Source organism: Ranitomeya variabilis, chromosome 7, assembly GCF_051348905.1.
Source record: "Ranitomeya variabilis isolate aRanVar5 chromosome 7, aRanVar5.hap1, whole genome shotgun sequence".
NCBI lineage: Eukaryota > Metazoa > Chordata > Amphibia > Anura > Dendrobatidae > Ranitomeya > Ranitomeya variabilis.
Window position 1 is genome coordinate 50,842,549 of NC_135238.1, and position 17,975 is coordinate 50,860,523.

General features: G+C 43.0%; 1 protein-coding gene across 4 annotated transcripts in view; it reads left to right on the plus strand.

The window, feature by feature from the left end:
* GPRC5B (G protein-coupled receptor class C group 5 member B) overlaps positions 1-17,975 on the plus strand; it is a 67,393-nt gene that overhangs the window by 6,357 nt on the left and 43,061 nt on the right. The gene's annotated exons all lie outside the window — the stretch shown is intronic.

Sequence of the window (17,975 nt, forward strand, 5' to 3'; positions counted from 1 at the left end):
ACGAAGCCATGTCCTTTTTTTTTTTTTCTTCTACGAGCTCATGAAAAGTGTCCAAAATAGATGCTAGATTTGGCTTTCATAACAACTATTCCAAGAAAATCAAGAACGTTCATAATTTATAAAATTTAAGCCCTGCCCGCTGTCATTTTTGGATGTGGCACAGCAAAGCCTTACCCCTTTTTTATGGCTCGGTTCCCAAGACTGTCATGGTAAAATCAGTCCTGTTGGAGAGTATCCAGAAGACTTGGACGAAGGTGTCCAATGAAACTTTTCAGGAAAGTGTGCAGTCACAGTATTGGACTGGGGTGCCAAGGGCCCACCAGTAACCAACTCCAGGCCCCCACTTTTCAGCTACATATATAACAGTGAACGGGGTAGATTGGTAAATGAATAAGATGCCGCCATTGTCTGTACATAGTAATTCAAGTATATAGTGCCAAGTGCTGCTTATAAAAAGGTGGGATGCTCTTGCAGAGGGGCCCACCGGAGGATTCTCCTGTTGTCCTGTGGGCCAGTCCAAGCCTGGGCGCAGATCAGCAAAACTGACCATATTTTGAATCGGTGACCTGCAAATATTTGAAGGTAATCTCTGATGTATATGGTGTATTACGAGGTTGGTAAAATATTATTTCCCATGTGATTCATTAATGTAGGACTGATTTGAATATACTAAACAATATAAAGATTTTTCTCTTGTCTTGGAACGAGAATTATGAGCCCATTTCTCCAGAGTATTGTGAGTCCGTATGATAGGGCACTAATGGTTTGTGTGCTCGGATCATACCCCGCTGAGTACAGGGGTCACCCACCCTATACAATCCCACCTTCGGTGTCATTATGCAGGGATGAGGGGGTTCGGTTCTTATGGTGAATACTAAGCAGTCATTGTTATTCCTCACTTTGGGAGCAGATGTCTGCGACATGAAGCCGCGTCATTCACAGTTCGCACACCTCTCGGGGTGAAGAGTGCGGCAATGCTGCCGACGTGTTTGTCATCGGTCCTGATAATTTATTTCTTGCCGAAACACTGTAAATATCACCCACTGTGACACGGATTGCGTTTTGTGACACTTCGCCTCTTGTGACAGAAGGGGCACAGACCATTCCATCTTGGCTGTGGCGGTTATATTATGCAGTCCTTGATTTCTGTGTAATACAGATTCTCGTTGGCGCTGGATTTCTTACAAATTATTCAGATGTAACAGCTGAACTTGTACATGCGTGCAACTGAACCTATATAATGTATACTAGGCCCACAGGATACGGGATAAGTTGCCGATTGTTGTGGGCTTTTACCGACGAGACCCCCCAACGATGCCAAGATCGGGGCTCTTGAATCGTGGAAAACAAGGAGAGTAGAGGTGCACATATGCGGCTCCGCTCATTGTCTATTGGACAGTAAAGTACAGCATCAGCACCATAAATTATGGATTGGTGGAGGCCGCGCATGCGCAGTAAGTGGAGGCCGCGCATGCGCACCTCTACTCTGTTCAGTACGGAGTTGCAAAGTCTTGTTCTTCGGCAATCAATAGCCCTGATCTTGGGATCGTTGGAAGTCCCAGCAGTCGGACCAGCGATCATAATGTATAGAATAGGGGATAAGTTGATTTTTTGGGGAATAACAGAATCAGATTATGATCTAATGAGAATAACCCAGGCAGGTCTGTGTCATCCTGCCACTTATATCCTTGAATATGATGGTGGAATAACAATTATTGTTGTAGATATGGACCTTTTGTCCTAATAGGTCTCAGACACAGTCACACAGAATATTAAATGCACATTGCACTAATCTGACCTGTATATTATTTGGAACATTGTTTTTTTTCCCCGCAGGTTTGCACAATAATTACCTGCTACCGGCCATGGTTTTATGGTCGCATCCGCTCAGAAATAACACTTGTTTAGGGCTCGTGCAATCCGACAAAACGTTCGCTCATACTTGGATCAATTTCTATGTCCCAATTTTTTTAATTTTTTTACTCCTGCCTCTGCCAGGGTCAGTCCTAGGGAAAAAAATCAATGCTTGCTCAATTTGCATCCAATATTCGGATCACTCTCGGCCATGCAAGACAATGGGTTCGTAGAGGAAATCGGACCTCTTTAGGATGACATCTGAGTGCAGCTCGATTTTTTTTTTTATTTTTTTTTACGGACAGGCAGAATGGAGAAGATGGAGAATGTTTTTTTTTTTTTTCCCTTCTTATCCTTATCTGAAAAAATTGGATCACGCTATGATCAAAGTGTGATTAGTATAACCGTCCCGATTCTCTCGGATGAGTGAAAATACAGTCGTCTGCACCGAGCCTTGAGAAGTTTTGGAACCTACATCTGAAAAAAAATCAGGGCTGTATCAATGCGATGTGATTTTACCATTTAAACCATTGCATGCATTTAGTGCATACACGACAGATATTGGGATATTTATCAACAGGAAAAAAAACCTTTCGTAGTAGAAAAAAAAAAGGTATGGATCAGCCACACAATTCACCCTGCACGTTGCAAAGCGCTAATATCCGCAGCACTGATCAATAAAAGCGGTAGATTTTTTTTTTTTTTTGGCAGTAGATGGAAAAATTTTTGAGAAACCTCCATTTACATTGAGATTTTATACATTCAAATTTTCTGCATATTTCTCTATGGGAATGTAATAGAAATCATGGAACATAGAACATTTTCTCCATTCCGAAGGGTGAAATCGATGCACAAAGACTTAACGATCTGCGGAATTTGGATCAGATTTTCGGATCAGTCCCATGTGAGTGTAGTCCACTCGATTCCGGCCATTTCTAGATCTGCCACATACTGGATGAATGAGTATTTTTCATACATGAGCAAAGTTGATTGAATCCTTAAGTTCACAGGTCACACATGGTCTTCATTTCGGGGAGGAAACCGGAGTCACATTTTATAGCAATGCTAAGTTAAAAGGACAATTATCCATAGACACGAGAGCCCCACCGCCACCCACTCGACAAACCGCCATCATTACAAGCGCCCAGCACCGCCAGGCCTTAATGCGGGATTTTCAGCTTGTGACAATTTGTAATGAGAAATTTTATTTCTTCCCGAGAAGATGAAAGCGTCTTCCCTCCATCTCTCGGAGCTCGCTGCAGGGGGTGATGTAGTCAAACCTCCTGTCTGTTAAAGTCACAGGAAAACTTTTTTTTTTTTCACGCTCTTCGTTGTGCAGTGGAGTTTACCGAGACAATAAGCCATTGAAATACTGAGGGCGGAATAATGTGTCTGTTGTAGAGATGTGCCGAGCCACAATGGAGGAAAGGGGCCGAGACGGCCCAGGACACATGGTCATAGATCAAGCCGTGCAAAATAAATGGTTTTATCACTCGACTACAAGATCGGAGTTATCCATTGTTACTGGAAATGCGTCGGAGTGTGTAAACCATGTTCCTGCTGATGGTGGCACCACCTATAGCCTGACACCTGAATTGGAGACCACCAAAATTCCTATAGTATAGCAGTATTTTTCAATCATTGCGTGACACTTTTTAGATTAGCTTTATGTTTTGAGCTAATATAAGGTCACTGTATGATATTATTTCAGCACTGTACGGCGCTATTTATTTTTGCATTTTAGCGACCAAAGCTTTGCACTATTTAGGCGCTAGTGTGATGCTGATAATTTGGTATAGATATCCTTTTGGATTTTTCTTTAAGAGCCTGAGAACTGTGCTACAAAAAAGTGCACTAGGATACGGTTAGTCGTAGCCCTCTCCAACCGGAGAAAGGTCTCCAATAAACCTATCCTCGTCCCTCCGAGACAGAAGGCCACAGCGATGGTCCGGAGCTAGTGGCCTCCACAAGCCAAAGCTAAGACCATCCCAATCTCGCCCCCCAGCATCAGCCTGGGATTCCACCCAAGCAAAACTAGGAGCCATCTAGTTCGGCTCCCCTCCTGAGAGAGAAGAGCCAAGGGTCAGGGGCGAGCAGAACCTGATGGCCACACACTCCCACCCCTAGACCGACCAGCTTGGGAACCCATAAGATAACCCCATCCTGATAAGTTCTAGTGACAAGGACCCCTGCACAAAGAGACACACAAGTGGAAAACAAATATTTAGTGAAGGTTTTATCGTGTACTAACCGGACCTTCAACCGGGAATTTAAAAATTCCTCATCCTAGCCAAAAGGCTTGGAAAATGGTGTGCTCAAAAGGACTGAAAATGTGCAGTGCAAAAATGTCGTAAACTCAAGTGGGTTTCCATCGTCCAGTGAATTAAGGGACTGTGGACGCTTACCTGATCCCTCGAACTAGGGGGACACTCTTGTCTAACCTTGTCCTCCGGATTACCCTGGAAGGGGGAGACACTGGGGTCACATTCCATGCTATCCTCCTGTCTTTGCCCTTATCTGTTCACTCCCCCACCCAGGGAGGTGTGAGACTGATGTGTATAGAATTATACTAACCAGACTGACAAGGGAAGACACACTGGGATAAAAGAAAACTACAATTATACAAATACACTGACAAAACAGAGCGGAACACAGGGGAGGCATAGGTAGGGGAAATCAAATGGGTGAGGATAAGGATAAGCACTCAAACCAATTCCACGCAGCAACAACTCTCCAAACACCAATTACTCCTCCAGCACCAAACCAGGAAGAATGAACTATCACTGGCAAAGTCAGAAGGAGGAGGGTTCTTATACCTGCTGGGAATAATACACTGATATCACCAAAAACAGAACTCCAGGAGTCCAACTAAGCAGTTTAACCCTGGCAGCGCCAAAGAAAGCCAGAACTGTTACTAGGAAGGTGAAGCCGTTCTAACTACTGCATATGTATGTGTCACCAGACGCTGCGATCATCTGACCCCACTGTGTCGCGATATTCCAATGACACTCAGTCTGTCAAAACTACCCAATCTAATAACCTCTATCCTGAGGGCCAGGGTCTCCACCAGATGACTATATAGGCCACCTGGCATACTTCCCAGCGCACCGTACCCAGTGTGCATGATGTATCGATGTACTATGGCGGCCCAAGCCATTGAAGGCTACTACACTTGATCTTGGCCAAAAGGTCCAGAAGCGATTAGGGTTATACGTAGGCATGCACTACCAACATAAGGTGGCACAGAGGGCACAGTCTAAGGCCAGCCCTGACTATGGTTTAGTAGAGGTGTTCCATTTATAACCCCGCCTCCACGGTTGATTGGCAGCTTTCTGCTTATGCACAGTGTACACAGAAAGCAGCCAATCAGGGACGTGGGTGGGGTTATATAGAGCTCAGCATTCAGAGAACTGCTAGATCTGATACTTTATCAAAACTGCACCAAGCAGCTCTGTAATTGATACATAACTGGAATCAGGGTCTCTGTCTCTACATCATGCTGTTCTCAGGTGGAGTAGAAAAAAACCTGGTGACAGATTCCCTTTGTCAATGGAAAACATTTTAAAAGATGGTTGCAGTTTGAAAAAGCTAATGGCCTCTCTAGAAAGGGATCCCCTCCATTATGGTTCATCCGGCTATAATAGATGGAGAAGGGTTATGTGTAATTGGAGACTCACTGCCTTATACACACTGAACATTGATTCACGTAGGAGTAAATGTAATAAAAAATTCAGCATTAAGAGGATAATGAATAATCAATCCCCTGAGTATATAATGGCAGCAGTTATGAAAGAGATCGAAATAATGAAAAGTCACATTATATGGAGAGCGCTTAGTAATAATTAAGGCGCTGCTTATGTACAGTTTGTGTGTGTTTATATGGTGGGGGCAGTAATAAATAATAATGAAAAACAGGTTCAATAGCAAATCATATTGTGTGTTATGCCATATGGCCAGGGGTTATTTTACTGAGCTATGGTCATATAGGCCCTCTATAGCTTTGTATGTTGTAATACCACATCTTACCTGTAGTGGCCTCTGCAGGGCAAATGCGCTTTTGCCCATGATTATTCCCAGGAATACAAGTTAATTTCCAGCAAGTCCTTAAAGGGGTTGTCAACTACTAGGACAACCGGTTTCATTCCCTATGTTTCCTCATTGTAAAATAACACCACTTAAACTCACCTCTGGTGCCGTTCCCATGACGTAGTGGACCACCCCTTTAATTATTTAAAAGGCCAAGAAAGGACAGCCCATATTTATACATACAGCACATCCCTATCCCGAAAAGCTCATCTGACCCCTCTGGAAGGCTCCTACTATACAAAAAGATTGGGCATGTTGAAATTCAACATGCCTGATCCTTCTCTGCCTCTGGAACTCCGGTGAGGCATTTATACACGTCCAATTGTGGACCATGAGTCTAGAAAAGGCCCAGTGGTAAAATAGCGAGATTAATTTTTTTTTCTTTTTTTTTTTTTTTTTAAGTAATGAATTATGAAAATAAAATAGAAATGTTGCAAAAATGTTTTAAAAATACATGTAACACAAAAATCCGATTTAAACAATAGATCATATTCTGATGATATCTTCCCTTTAAATCCTGAACCCCCAGTGCCCTCAGTTGATCCCCAGCCAGAAATAGGACGGATAGCAAAAGGTTGACCCTCGTGTTCTCTTTAGGAATGTGCCAAGACCCTTTTGGCCCTGGTTCATCATTGTCTTCATACCTGTTTTTTTTTTTTTTTTTAAATATCAATTTTTTTTTTTGCACCCAATTCATTAATCTATTTGCACTTTTTTAAGTCTTTTTTTATATAAATTTATATATATATTTTTTTATTTTCAAAATTTTATGTTTCAATTTTTATTTTTTTTTACTTTTGCTGTCCAATGTAAAAGAAAAAAAAAACAGTTCATGGCAGGAAAAAAAAGCCAATTTTTTTTTCTTTCTTACTTTGCACCATATTCATGAATCTCGTGTTCCATTTTGATGAGATTGGTACCAAAAACAGCAACTAATGCCATAAGACAAAAAAGGATGAATCGGAGCCCAAATTCCTTCAAACTGACAAACATTGTGGATGGGATTGTCTCGTTTTACTTTATGATTCATTTCTAGGTGTACTGTCCCTTTAAGACTGTTATATTGATGAACAGCTGTTTTCACTGAGGCTTAAATACCATCTTTGATCCTTTTAAGACTTATTTCTATTTTTAAAGTTTTCACAGACGCCCCCCCGCTGTGTCCCGGACAGTAAGAGCAGTCATTTATTCCTACCATTCCTCATTAATACAGTCCGTACACTTCTGGCTGTTCACTGCACCCACAAACCACTATTTTTGTAAGATATCAAGGTTTTTTTTTGTTTTTTTTTTATCCTGTTATGGACATATTCACACGTTGCGTTTTTGCTGCATTTTTATTTATTCGTTTTTACTGAAAAAAAAAAAATTATAATTCATGCTGCAAATACTCAGCGTGTGCACATAGACTTGCACTTCACTTTTTTTTCAATGTTTATGCCCTGAACAATAGGAAAGTAAATGTAAACCACAAGAATATGTTTAAAGGGAATCTATCATCAGGTTATTGCCACCTAATCGTAGAGCAGCATGATGTAGGGACAGAGACCCTGATTCCAGTGATGTGTCACTTACCGGGCTGCTTGCTGTAGCTTTGATACAAAGCTCTGTAAGAAATTATCACTACAGGACTAGTAAACCTGCTGCCCTTTAGTCCAACCACATTCCCACTGCTGATTGGCAGCTTTCTGCCTATGCACAGTGTACACAATGAGTGGGGATTATACAGCGCTCAGCAGTCAGAGAACTGGTGGATCTACAAGTGCTTCTCACAAAATATCATCAAAAAGTTAATTTATTTCGTTCTTCAATACAAAAAATGAAACTCTTATATTATATAGAGTCATTACAGAGTGATCTATTCCAAGTGTTTATTTCTGTTAATGTTGATGATTATGGCTTACAGCCAATGAAAACACAAGAGTCATTATCTCAGTAAATTAGAATACTTTATAACAGCTTGAAAAAATGATTATGAAATCTGAAAAGTTGGCCTACTGACATGTATGTTCAGTAAATACACTCAATACTTGGTCAGTGCTCCTTTTGCATTAATTACTGCATCAATGTGGCATGGAGGTGATCAGTCTGTGGCGCTGCTGAGGGGTTATGGAAGCCCAGGTTGCTTTGATAGGAGCCTTCAGCTCGTCTGCATTGTTGGGTCTGGTGTCTCTCATCTTCCTCTTTACAATATCCTATAGATTCTCTATGGGGATAAGGTCAGGCGAGTTTGCTGCCAATCAAGCCCAGTGATACTGTTGTTTTTACACCCCGTATTGGTACTTTTGGCAGTGTGGACAGGTGCCAAGACTAAAACTAAGGGACCTTTCTAAATGCCTGGGAAGCTTTTGCAGGTGTTTTTTGATGATTATTCTAATTTACTGAGATAATGACTTTTGGGTTGTCATTTGCTGTAAGCCATAATCATCAACATTAACAGAAATAAACCCTTGAATTACACCACTCTGTTTGTAATGACTCTATACAATATATGAGTCTCACTTTTTGTATTGAAGAACTGAAATTAACTTTTTGATGATACTCTTTCTAATTTTGTGAGAAACATCTGAACAGGGATTTTATCAAAATGTCGGCAAACAGACTAGTAAGGGATACTAGAATCAGGGTCTCTGGCCCTACCTCAGATGGGGGAGCAAAAACCTGCTGACAGATTCCCTTTACTTAATCTCTTAGTAGGATCCCAAAACTGTCCTTTGTCATTTATAATAGACGCCTCACGTGGCCAGAAGGACCTTTTTCTGTTCTCCTCAAGGTTGTCCACCATTCCTAGAGCATGTATTGTATGGTATCGTGGCAATCTGCTATTTCTGTTTGTCCGAGAGAATGAGGCCTCATTCAGATGTCAATATCGGACATGTCTCCGCCATTTTTACTCGGTCCGAGGATAAAGTCTGACATGTGAACCGGCCCATAGACTGTCATGTACAGATGTCCCTCACTCCGTTTCATATATGTCTATGGGAAACACCGGGACTGATGATGACTTCATTCAGCTGAAATACAGCAATTCCCATTGATGCCAAGGAGATGCACTGTGCAACATTTATGGGAACTACTTAAAGGGGTTGTCCTGTACTTTAACATTGGCCTATCCTAATGTCTGGTAGGTCTGGATATGACACCCGGAATCCCGCCTTTAAGCTGGTCTCTGCCAGAACTGCTGATTTACGGAGCCGCACAGCACCGCTCCGTCTATTGTATAGTGGCCGCCACCGTTTCAGAAAGGTGATCTATTTACGGTACTTGTATGTTCTGCAGGGAGTAACAGAAAAAAATGCTACAATTTTACTTTCCATTTTATCATTTTCTTCCCTAGCTGGCTGCTTTTCAATTATGACACTAATCAAACAGAGCTCTGCTAGCTCTTTCTGCACACAGCAGATCAGAGTGTGGAGAGGTGGGAAAGCATCTATGTTCTCAGGAAGGGCAGAAAAAAACTTACACAACTCCATCAGGGCTCTTCTTCTGGCTCTGACAGCTCTTTCTGTTTTCCTTCCTTGCGCTTCTTAGGCCAGAATCACACCTGTGAGAAACTTGTACGCTTCTCGCATCTCAATACGCGGCACTCGGGACTGGAGCGTGCGGCTGCATGTATTTCTATGAAGCTGAGCGTTCTGGTCCTAAGTGCAGGCAGCAATGCCGCAAATTGAGATGCGAGACTCGTGTGAGTTTCTCACACGTGTAATCCGGCCTTAGTGATTGCGGGTAGAGTCATATACACAGCAGACCAGATTGTGGAGAGGTGGGAAAGCATCTAAGTTCTAAGGAAGGGCAGAAAAAAACTTGCACAAATCCATCAGAGCTCTGCTTCTGGTTCTGACAGCTCTTTCTGTTTTCCTCCCTCTTTCTTCTTCGTGTCAGTGATAGCGGGTAGGGCCATGTACACAGCAGATCACAGCGTGGAGAGGTTGGAAAGCATTCATTTTCTTGGGAACAGCAGGAAAAAACCCCACACCATTTGAATTATCTGGGTCACATCCAATTGTATGGTCTGGATCCCGCCATTACTCCTAGATTCCTTTTCATCACATACATTTGGTGGGCATCTTAGGCAAGGCAGAGAGAAACAATATCATCATGGTCAGAAATTATACAGAAGATGTACATTGTCACTGTTGTCTTTGGAATACTCACAGCAAGAAAGACAAGTATTAAGAGCCTGGAGGAAATGCTCAGAAAAAAAATACAAAATTGTAATATATATATTTTTTAACATTTAATTATTGAGCACTAAAACTGTGGCACTGCAGTTGTGTGGACATGTTTATTTTTGCACTATGTCTATGGATGTACTATGTGCTCTAAATTCACAACCTGCCACCTTTTCAAGATCTCTGCTTGCTGTCAATAAGTAATAACTTTTTTTAGATCTTCTGCAAAGCCATATGCCCTGTCTTAAATGGAATCTGTCAGCAGGGTTTTGCTATGTAATCCGAGATAAGCTGAGATACTGATCCCAGGGATGTGTCACTTATTAGGCTGTATGTTGTTGTTTCAATACAATGAGTGTTTTATCAGCAACAGATTATGATTACCAGGACTAATGCTCACATAAAACTTGGTCCAGCTTCAGCCTCGGCACAGATTACTTTCCAGCTTACTGTCGATATACAATGTACACAGAAAGCTGTGGTGTGGGCAGGGTTAGATTTCTGAGCTCTGTTACATCTAAAATCTGAATGTAAAACAACTGCAATACATAGTAAACTAAGTGATACATCGTTGGAATCAGGGTCTCTTTCCCTATATTATGCTGCTCTCATATGAGGTAGCAAAAACCTGCTGACAGATTCCCTCTAAATGTAATCGAAACCCATGCACAGGCCAAATACATTTTTTTTTAATTATTTATATACATTTTTTGTCTTATTTTTTTGGGGGGGTCCCATCTGACCACACGACCTTCTCCCATGCCCACTCTGGATCATCCAGATAGTTATTGGCAAACTTCAAACGGGCCTGGACATGTGCTGGTGTGAGCAGGGGAACCTTACGTGCCCTACAGGATTCTAATCCATGACGGCGCAGTGTGTTACTAATGATAATGGTTCCAGCTCTCTTCAGGTCATTGACCAGGTTCTCCCATGTAGTTCTGGGCCTATTCCTGACCTTCTCAGAATCATCCTTACTCCACGAGTTCAGATCTTGTGTTTCTTCCATCTATATATATATATATATATAAATTGTCTAAGGGGTACTTCCGTCTTTCTGTCCTCAACTTCCGTCACGGAAATCCCGCGTCACTGATTGGTCTCGCCAGCTGCCTGTCATGGCTGCCGCGACCAATCAGCGACGGGCACAGTCCGATTAGTCCCTCCCTACTCCCCTGCAGTCAGTGCCCGGCGTCCGCTCCATACTCCCCGCAGTCCGTGCCCGGTGCCCGCATACTCCCCTCCACTCACCGCTCACACAGGGTTAATGCCAGCGGTAACGTACCACGCTATGCCGCGGGTAATGTTACCGCTGCTATTAACCCTGTGTGTCCCCAACTTTTTACTATTGATGCTGCCTATGCAGCGTCAATAGTGAAAAGATCTAATGTTAAAAATAATAAAACAAAAAACCTGCTATACTCACCCTCCGTAGTCCGACGATGCACTCGCGGCTGCCGCCATCTTCCGTTCCCAGAGATGCTTTGCGAAATTACCCAGAAGACTTAGCGGTCTTGCGAGACCGCTAAGTCATCTGGGTAATTTCGCAATGCATCCTGGGAACGGAAGATGGCGGCAGCTGCGCGCATAGGGACAGCTTCGCTGGATCCCAGGGGGTGAGTATATAACTATTTTTTGTTTTAATTATCTTTTTTTAACACATATATGTGCCCACACTGCTATATACTACGTGGGCAGTGTTTTATAGCACATGGGCTGCGTTATATACAGCGTGGCTGCTATATACTACGTGGCCAGTGTTATATACCACGTGGGCTGCGTTATATACCGCGTGGCTGCTATATACTACATGGGCTGCGTTATATACCGCGTGGCTGCTATATACTACATGGGCTGCGTTATATACCGCGTGGCTGCTATATACTACGTGGCCAGTGTTATATACCACGTGGGCTGCGTTATATACCGCGTGGCTGCTATATACTACGTGGCCAGTGTTATATACCACGTGGGCTGCGTTATATACCGCGTGGCTGCTATATACTACGTGGCCAGTGTTATATACCACGTGGGCTGCGTTATATACCGCGTGGCTGCTATATACTACGTGGGCTGCGTTATATACCGCGTGGCTGCTATATACTACGTGGGCAGTGTTATATACCACGTGGGCTGCGTTATATACCGCGTGGCTGCTATATACTACGTGGGCTGCGTTATATACCGCGTGGCTGCTATATACTACGTGGGCAGTGTTATATACCGCGTGGGCTGCGTTATATACCGCGTGGCTGCTATATACTACGTGGGCAGTGTTATATACTACGTGGGCAGTGTTATATACCGCGTGGGCAGTGTTATATACCGCGTGGGATGCTATATACTATGTGGGCAGTGTTATATACCGCGTGGGCTGCGTTATATATCGCATGGGCTGCGTTATATACAGCGTGGCTGCTATATACTACGTGGCCAGTGTTAGATACTATGTGGGCTGTGTTATGTACTGCATGGCCTGTCCTATATATTACGTGGCCACTGTTATATACTGCCAGGCCTGTGTTATATACTACGTCGCCTGTGTTATATACTGCGTGGCTGCTATATACTGCGTGGGCTGTGTTATATACTATTTGGGCTGTGCTATATACTGCGTGGCCACTGTTATATATTGCGTGGCCTGTATTAACACATCGGGTATTCTACAATATGTATGTATGTATGTATATAGCAGCCACATAGTATATAGCACAGGCCACGTAGTATTTGTCTGCTATATACTACATGGCTCCTATATACTACGTGGCCTGTGCTATATACTATGTGGCTGCTATATACATACATACATACATACATACATACATACATACATACATACATACATACATACATGCATATTCTAGAATACCCGATGTGTTAGAATCGGGCCACCATCTAGTTTTCTAATAATTGTGCCAACAGTTGTTGCCTTCTCACCAAGCTGCTTGCCTATTGTCCTGTAGCCCATCCCAGCCTTGTGCAGGTCTACAATTTTGTCCCTGGTGTCCTTGGACAGCTCTTTGGTCTTGGCCATGGTGGAGAGGTTGGAGTGCGATTGATTGAGTGTGTGGACAGGTGTCTTTTATATAGGTAATGAGCTCAAACAGGTGCAATTAATACAGTTAATGAGTGCAGAGTCAATGGCAGCCTGTGGGACTGCGCACTGAACAATCTATTACACATGACCGCGGGCTGCCTGTGTAAACAGGCCATTATAAGACAACCGATGGGTAAACGGGCCATTAGCCAATCATTTATGCACTGCATACTGTTTAACACATTGTGTGCTGGGGACAGTCATTGAGTGCAGTATCGCCCTCTAGTTTATCCTTATTAAATCCTCCTCATAAGGCTGGGGTCACACGAGTATAGGAAAAATCAGTCCAATTTCCATCCAGGAGATTGGAACGATTTTTTTTCTCACTTGTCATCCGTGTGCAGTCTGTTCTTTTTTTTTTTTTTTTAACTTGGCAGCTATTAATCTTTTCCAGGACCATTTGTAGTTTATATCCGTAAAGATCGCATGCCATACTGACGGTCCACATAGTGATGGTCCGCATAGTGATGGTCCGCATAGTGATGGTCCGTATACTGATGGTCCGTATACTGATGGTCCACATAGTGATGGTCCGCATACAGATGGTCCGCATACTGATGGTCTGTATACTGATGGTCCGTATACTGATGGTCCGTATACAAATGGTCCGTATACAAATGGTCCACATAGTGATGGTCCGCATAGTGATGGTCCGCATAGTGATGGTCCGCATAGTGATGGTCCGCATAGTGATGGTCCGTATACAAATGGTCCGCATAGTGATGGTCCGTATACAAATGGTCCGCATAGTGATGGTCCACAGTGATGGTCCGCATACTGATGGTCCGTATACTGATGGTCCGTATACAAATGGTCCGCATACCGATGGTCCGCATACCGATGGTCCGCATACCGATGGTCCGCATACTGACTACTGACGGTCCGTATACTGACGGTCCATATACTGACTACTGACGGTCCGCATACTGACGGTCCGCATACTGACGGTCCGTATACTGATGGTCCGTATAGCATCTGTTTTTTTGTTTCTAATTTCGGAGTCAGATGGTAGCATGCTACAAATTTATATATTTTTTTTAACTTACACCGAATACAGGTGAGAAACAATCCGCAGATCTGCACTGCTCAGTGAATAACATTGGCCCGAGTACAATGCCATTTTTTTTATCGGATCGCACTCGTCCAATGAATACGGTCTTGTGAGTGAGCCCTTAAAGGGATGGAAACGCCCCTTTAAAATATAACCTGTTCTGCATTTTGGCTGACTGGCAAAAATCACTTATGTGAAAGTCTTTCAGTTAAACTAAGCGAGATCTTCCACTCCCGGATGATAAATAATTCAGGAATAAAGAGGGAGTCGATTTTGGGATCCGGATTGTCCCATTGTGGCGCGCTTCGTCTTCGCTGACGATCTCCATGGCAATGCTGAGCTAAGCTAGTTCAGCCCCGAGAAGATTTCGTGTCTAGAATAAGGAAATGTAGGAAACTTTCCCAACTAGTTCCGCCATTGAACAATAGTGCGGGGGTCGTTTTAGGGTCAGAGTTTTATCCGGTGCGCCCTCACCCTGGACATTGTACATTGCTGCTCCACTTTACCAATAATGGATGTTTTAAACTCTTACAATATATTTCATGATGGCGATTTATCGGGCACCTTCCCCCTTGTTAGCTCAGAGCTACTCAGCAGAACTTACGTTACTGTAGGGCGCTGTACTGATCCAAGTGCAGGTTTTGTGGACCTGACACAGACAATTAAGTTGATCTGTCACCAGTTTTCCCAATAAAAACTATGTACATTATTATATAGTCATTGGACCTGATGAAGCAGGTGTATTCACAGTGAAAATCCATACAAAGATGGCTTTATAATCCTGAATGAACAAGTGGACTCATAAAATGCATCTCTTAATATTGGCCAGAAAACTTTCAAATTGGATATTACTGCCATTCTGACAAAGACTTTCAGAGGAAGCACACCAGCCTCATCAGGTCTAAGAGATCTATTTAAGAATGCATACATTTTGTATTGTGACAGATCCCCTTTTAAAAAGTGAATGTACTGAGGGCATATTGTCATGTCACTCAGCTACATAGATACCCCAAATTATATATACCGTGTACCCACCTGGGGTACATGTTGAACACACGCTCTGCCTACCCTATTTAGCTAACTCTGCAAGGTGTGGGTGTTGCAATGCAAAAAAAAAAAAATATATATATATATATATAGCAGGTGGAGCGTGTGTTCCAAGTGTACCCCAGGTGGGTAAATGACAGGAGGGTCACCGGCAAGGTATTCTGCCCTAGCCAGGTCCTACCCTTGCGCTCGTGCTGACTCTGCTCCGGTTTCTTACAGCGCTGCCTGTGGAAGTGAAAAAGGCGGCATCAGATGGACAGCGCTATAGGAGTCGCACCTACCAAAGTGTAAATGAATAAAATAAAAATAAACTGTAATAAAATGTCTTTAACACGGGAACTTTTGGTAAAAAGGGTTATGACGTTTCTGCTTTCATTGTGATTGGTAATGATCAGTCTGGGAGCAGTTATTACTGACTGTCTGGGAAACGTATCAAGAAGCCGCAGTCTGCAAAATCATCATCACATTTTATATATTATTCATTAGAAAAGGGTCACGGCTGCAGCTCTTTTATTAAAGAGCTACATTAATCCTTACCTGTTACTGAAAACATCGCAACCACATCAGGCTATCGGTTCAGACCTAAAGGGGTTGTTCAGGAACAACGCCACTCTTGTCCACAGGCTGTGTCTGGTATTGCAGTTTGACCTCATCCACTTAAGGAGAACCTGTCGATGGGTTTTTGCTATGTAATTTGAGGGCATCATGAAGCAGGGGCGAAGACACTGATTCCAGTGATGTGTCACTTATTAGGCTGTGTGCTGTTGTTTCATCACAAACAGTGCTTTATCAGCAGGAGATTATCACTACCCGGACTGGTGCCCCCATGAGACCTGGTCCGACCACGCCCCCAGCACTGATTAGCAGCTTACTATCAATAGACGATGTACATAGAGAGCCTGGTGTGGGCAGGGGCAGCTTTCTGATCTATGCTACATCTAAAAACTCTGATTGTGTCACAACTGCTGCACCCAGTAAAGTAAGTGACCTATTGCTGGAATCAGGATCTCTGTGCCTACCTCTGTGCTCTGAGATGAGGTTGCCAAAACCTTGTGACTGATTCCCTTTAAATGAGGATGAGCAGCAATACCAGACACAACCCACAGTTAATGTAAAAAAAAAAGCCTTTTTTTTTCTTCTTTCGATATATCTAAAATAAACCTCTTTGGAACCTAAAGGCCGCGAGATCGACCTTCTGTGTATGGAAGCCAGAATTGCGAATATTGATAACAGAACAGAAGTCTGTCCAAATTCAACGTATTTAGTGATACAACAAGTCATTTTAAGGCCCTCTTACACCTGCTGTATGGGGACAAATGATCTCTAATGGAGTTGAGCAAATTTTTCAAAATTCGGTTCTTAATACGATGAGCGACGAATATTGTTTTTGCAATATTCGCCGAGAACAGACCAACGTCATAGGAGTCAGTGGGAGTAGAAATGACCGAATATGTTCGGAATCGATCATCAAACATAAATTCGGCACGAACAGGGTATCAATATGGCCCGAATATGGCAAATTCAGATTCCGAACAGATTCGCTCAACTCTTATCGCTAATACAAATGTCCGGTCCCCATACACTTCGCGTATAATTGGCAGCTGGTCTCCTAAACGATGCCCTCAGGTGACATACGAGCCTTCGGTGTAGTATAAAACCAGCCAGTGTAAGAATTCCACTTTTATAATTTGAAGGACTCTTCCAGAAGTTATTGTAAAAGTGAAGCCAGGTGTGTTGTACGTTCCAATAAATGGAAAAAGATTACTGTGTAGGAAAAGCCACTCGCAAGGAATGTCAGTTCTTTGGTCTTCAAGAGGAAGCCATAAGTGACCCACTTCATTGTAGAGAAGTATCTGATGATGGTGTCACGTAGTGTTCCGACAACATACAATAGCTTATTGGTAGTACAGAAGGGGAGAACAGGGTGTGTGAAGGCGAGGACGGGCCTAGTAGGCCTTATCGGTGTGACATTGGAAGGTCCTGCTATGTTTTTGTGAAATGATCTAAGAGAAGAAGCGAGGACACCGAACCCCTGAGCTCGTGTGATGCGGCAGTGATGGATTCTTGAGGAGACCTTGGATATCCTGTCTGAAAAGACCACCAATTTGTGTGCCACAACTCAATCCTTCCCCACCTGATCTTTGCCAAACCATACCTTTTCTAGACAATAAACAGTCGCCTGTTCACAGGATAGAATGAATGTTAGACCCCTGCCTCCACCATCACTAGGACCACTTGAGCGTTCCAAGCCAGGTCCTCCTAACCAGCAGCTCTGTGGTAATGTGTAGTGATCATGAGGGCCTCATGGACATCCTGGGAAGGTTGACAAATATGGTCCCATGTCTCTAAAGCTACACTGGCCTAGGAATGCTCATTCCCTGATTATTTGACCTGACCAAATCCAACAAATGAGCAAAATGCTTGTTCGTCGCATTAAATTATTTTTAAGCTTGCTTAAATATAATAATCGTTCTCTGCAGCACACCATCTTTTGTAAACAGAACGTGTGCTGCCGAGAACAATGATATTCTAAGAATGATGTCTAAACAGGCTATCAAAGGGAATCTTTCAGCATAATTTGCCATGCAATCTGAGAGCAGCATGATATAGGCACAGAGAGCCTGACTCCAGCAATGTATAACTTATTGAACTGCGTGCTGCAGGTTTG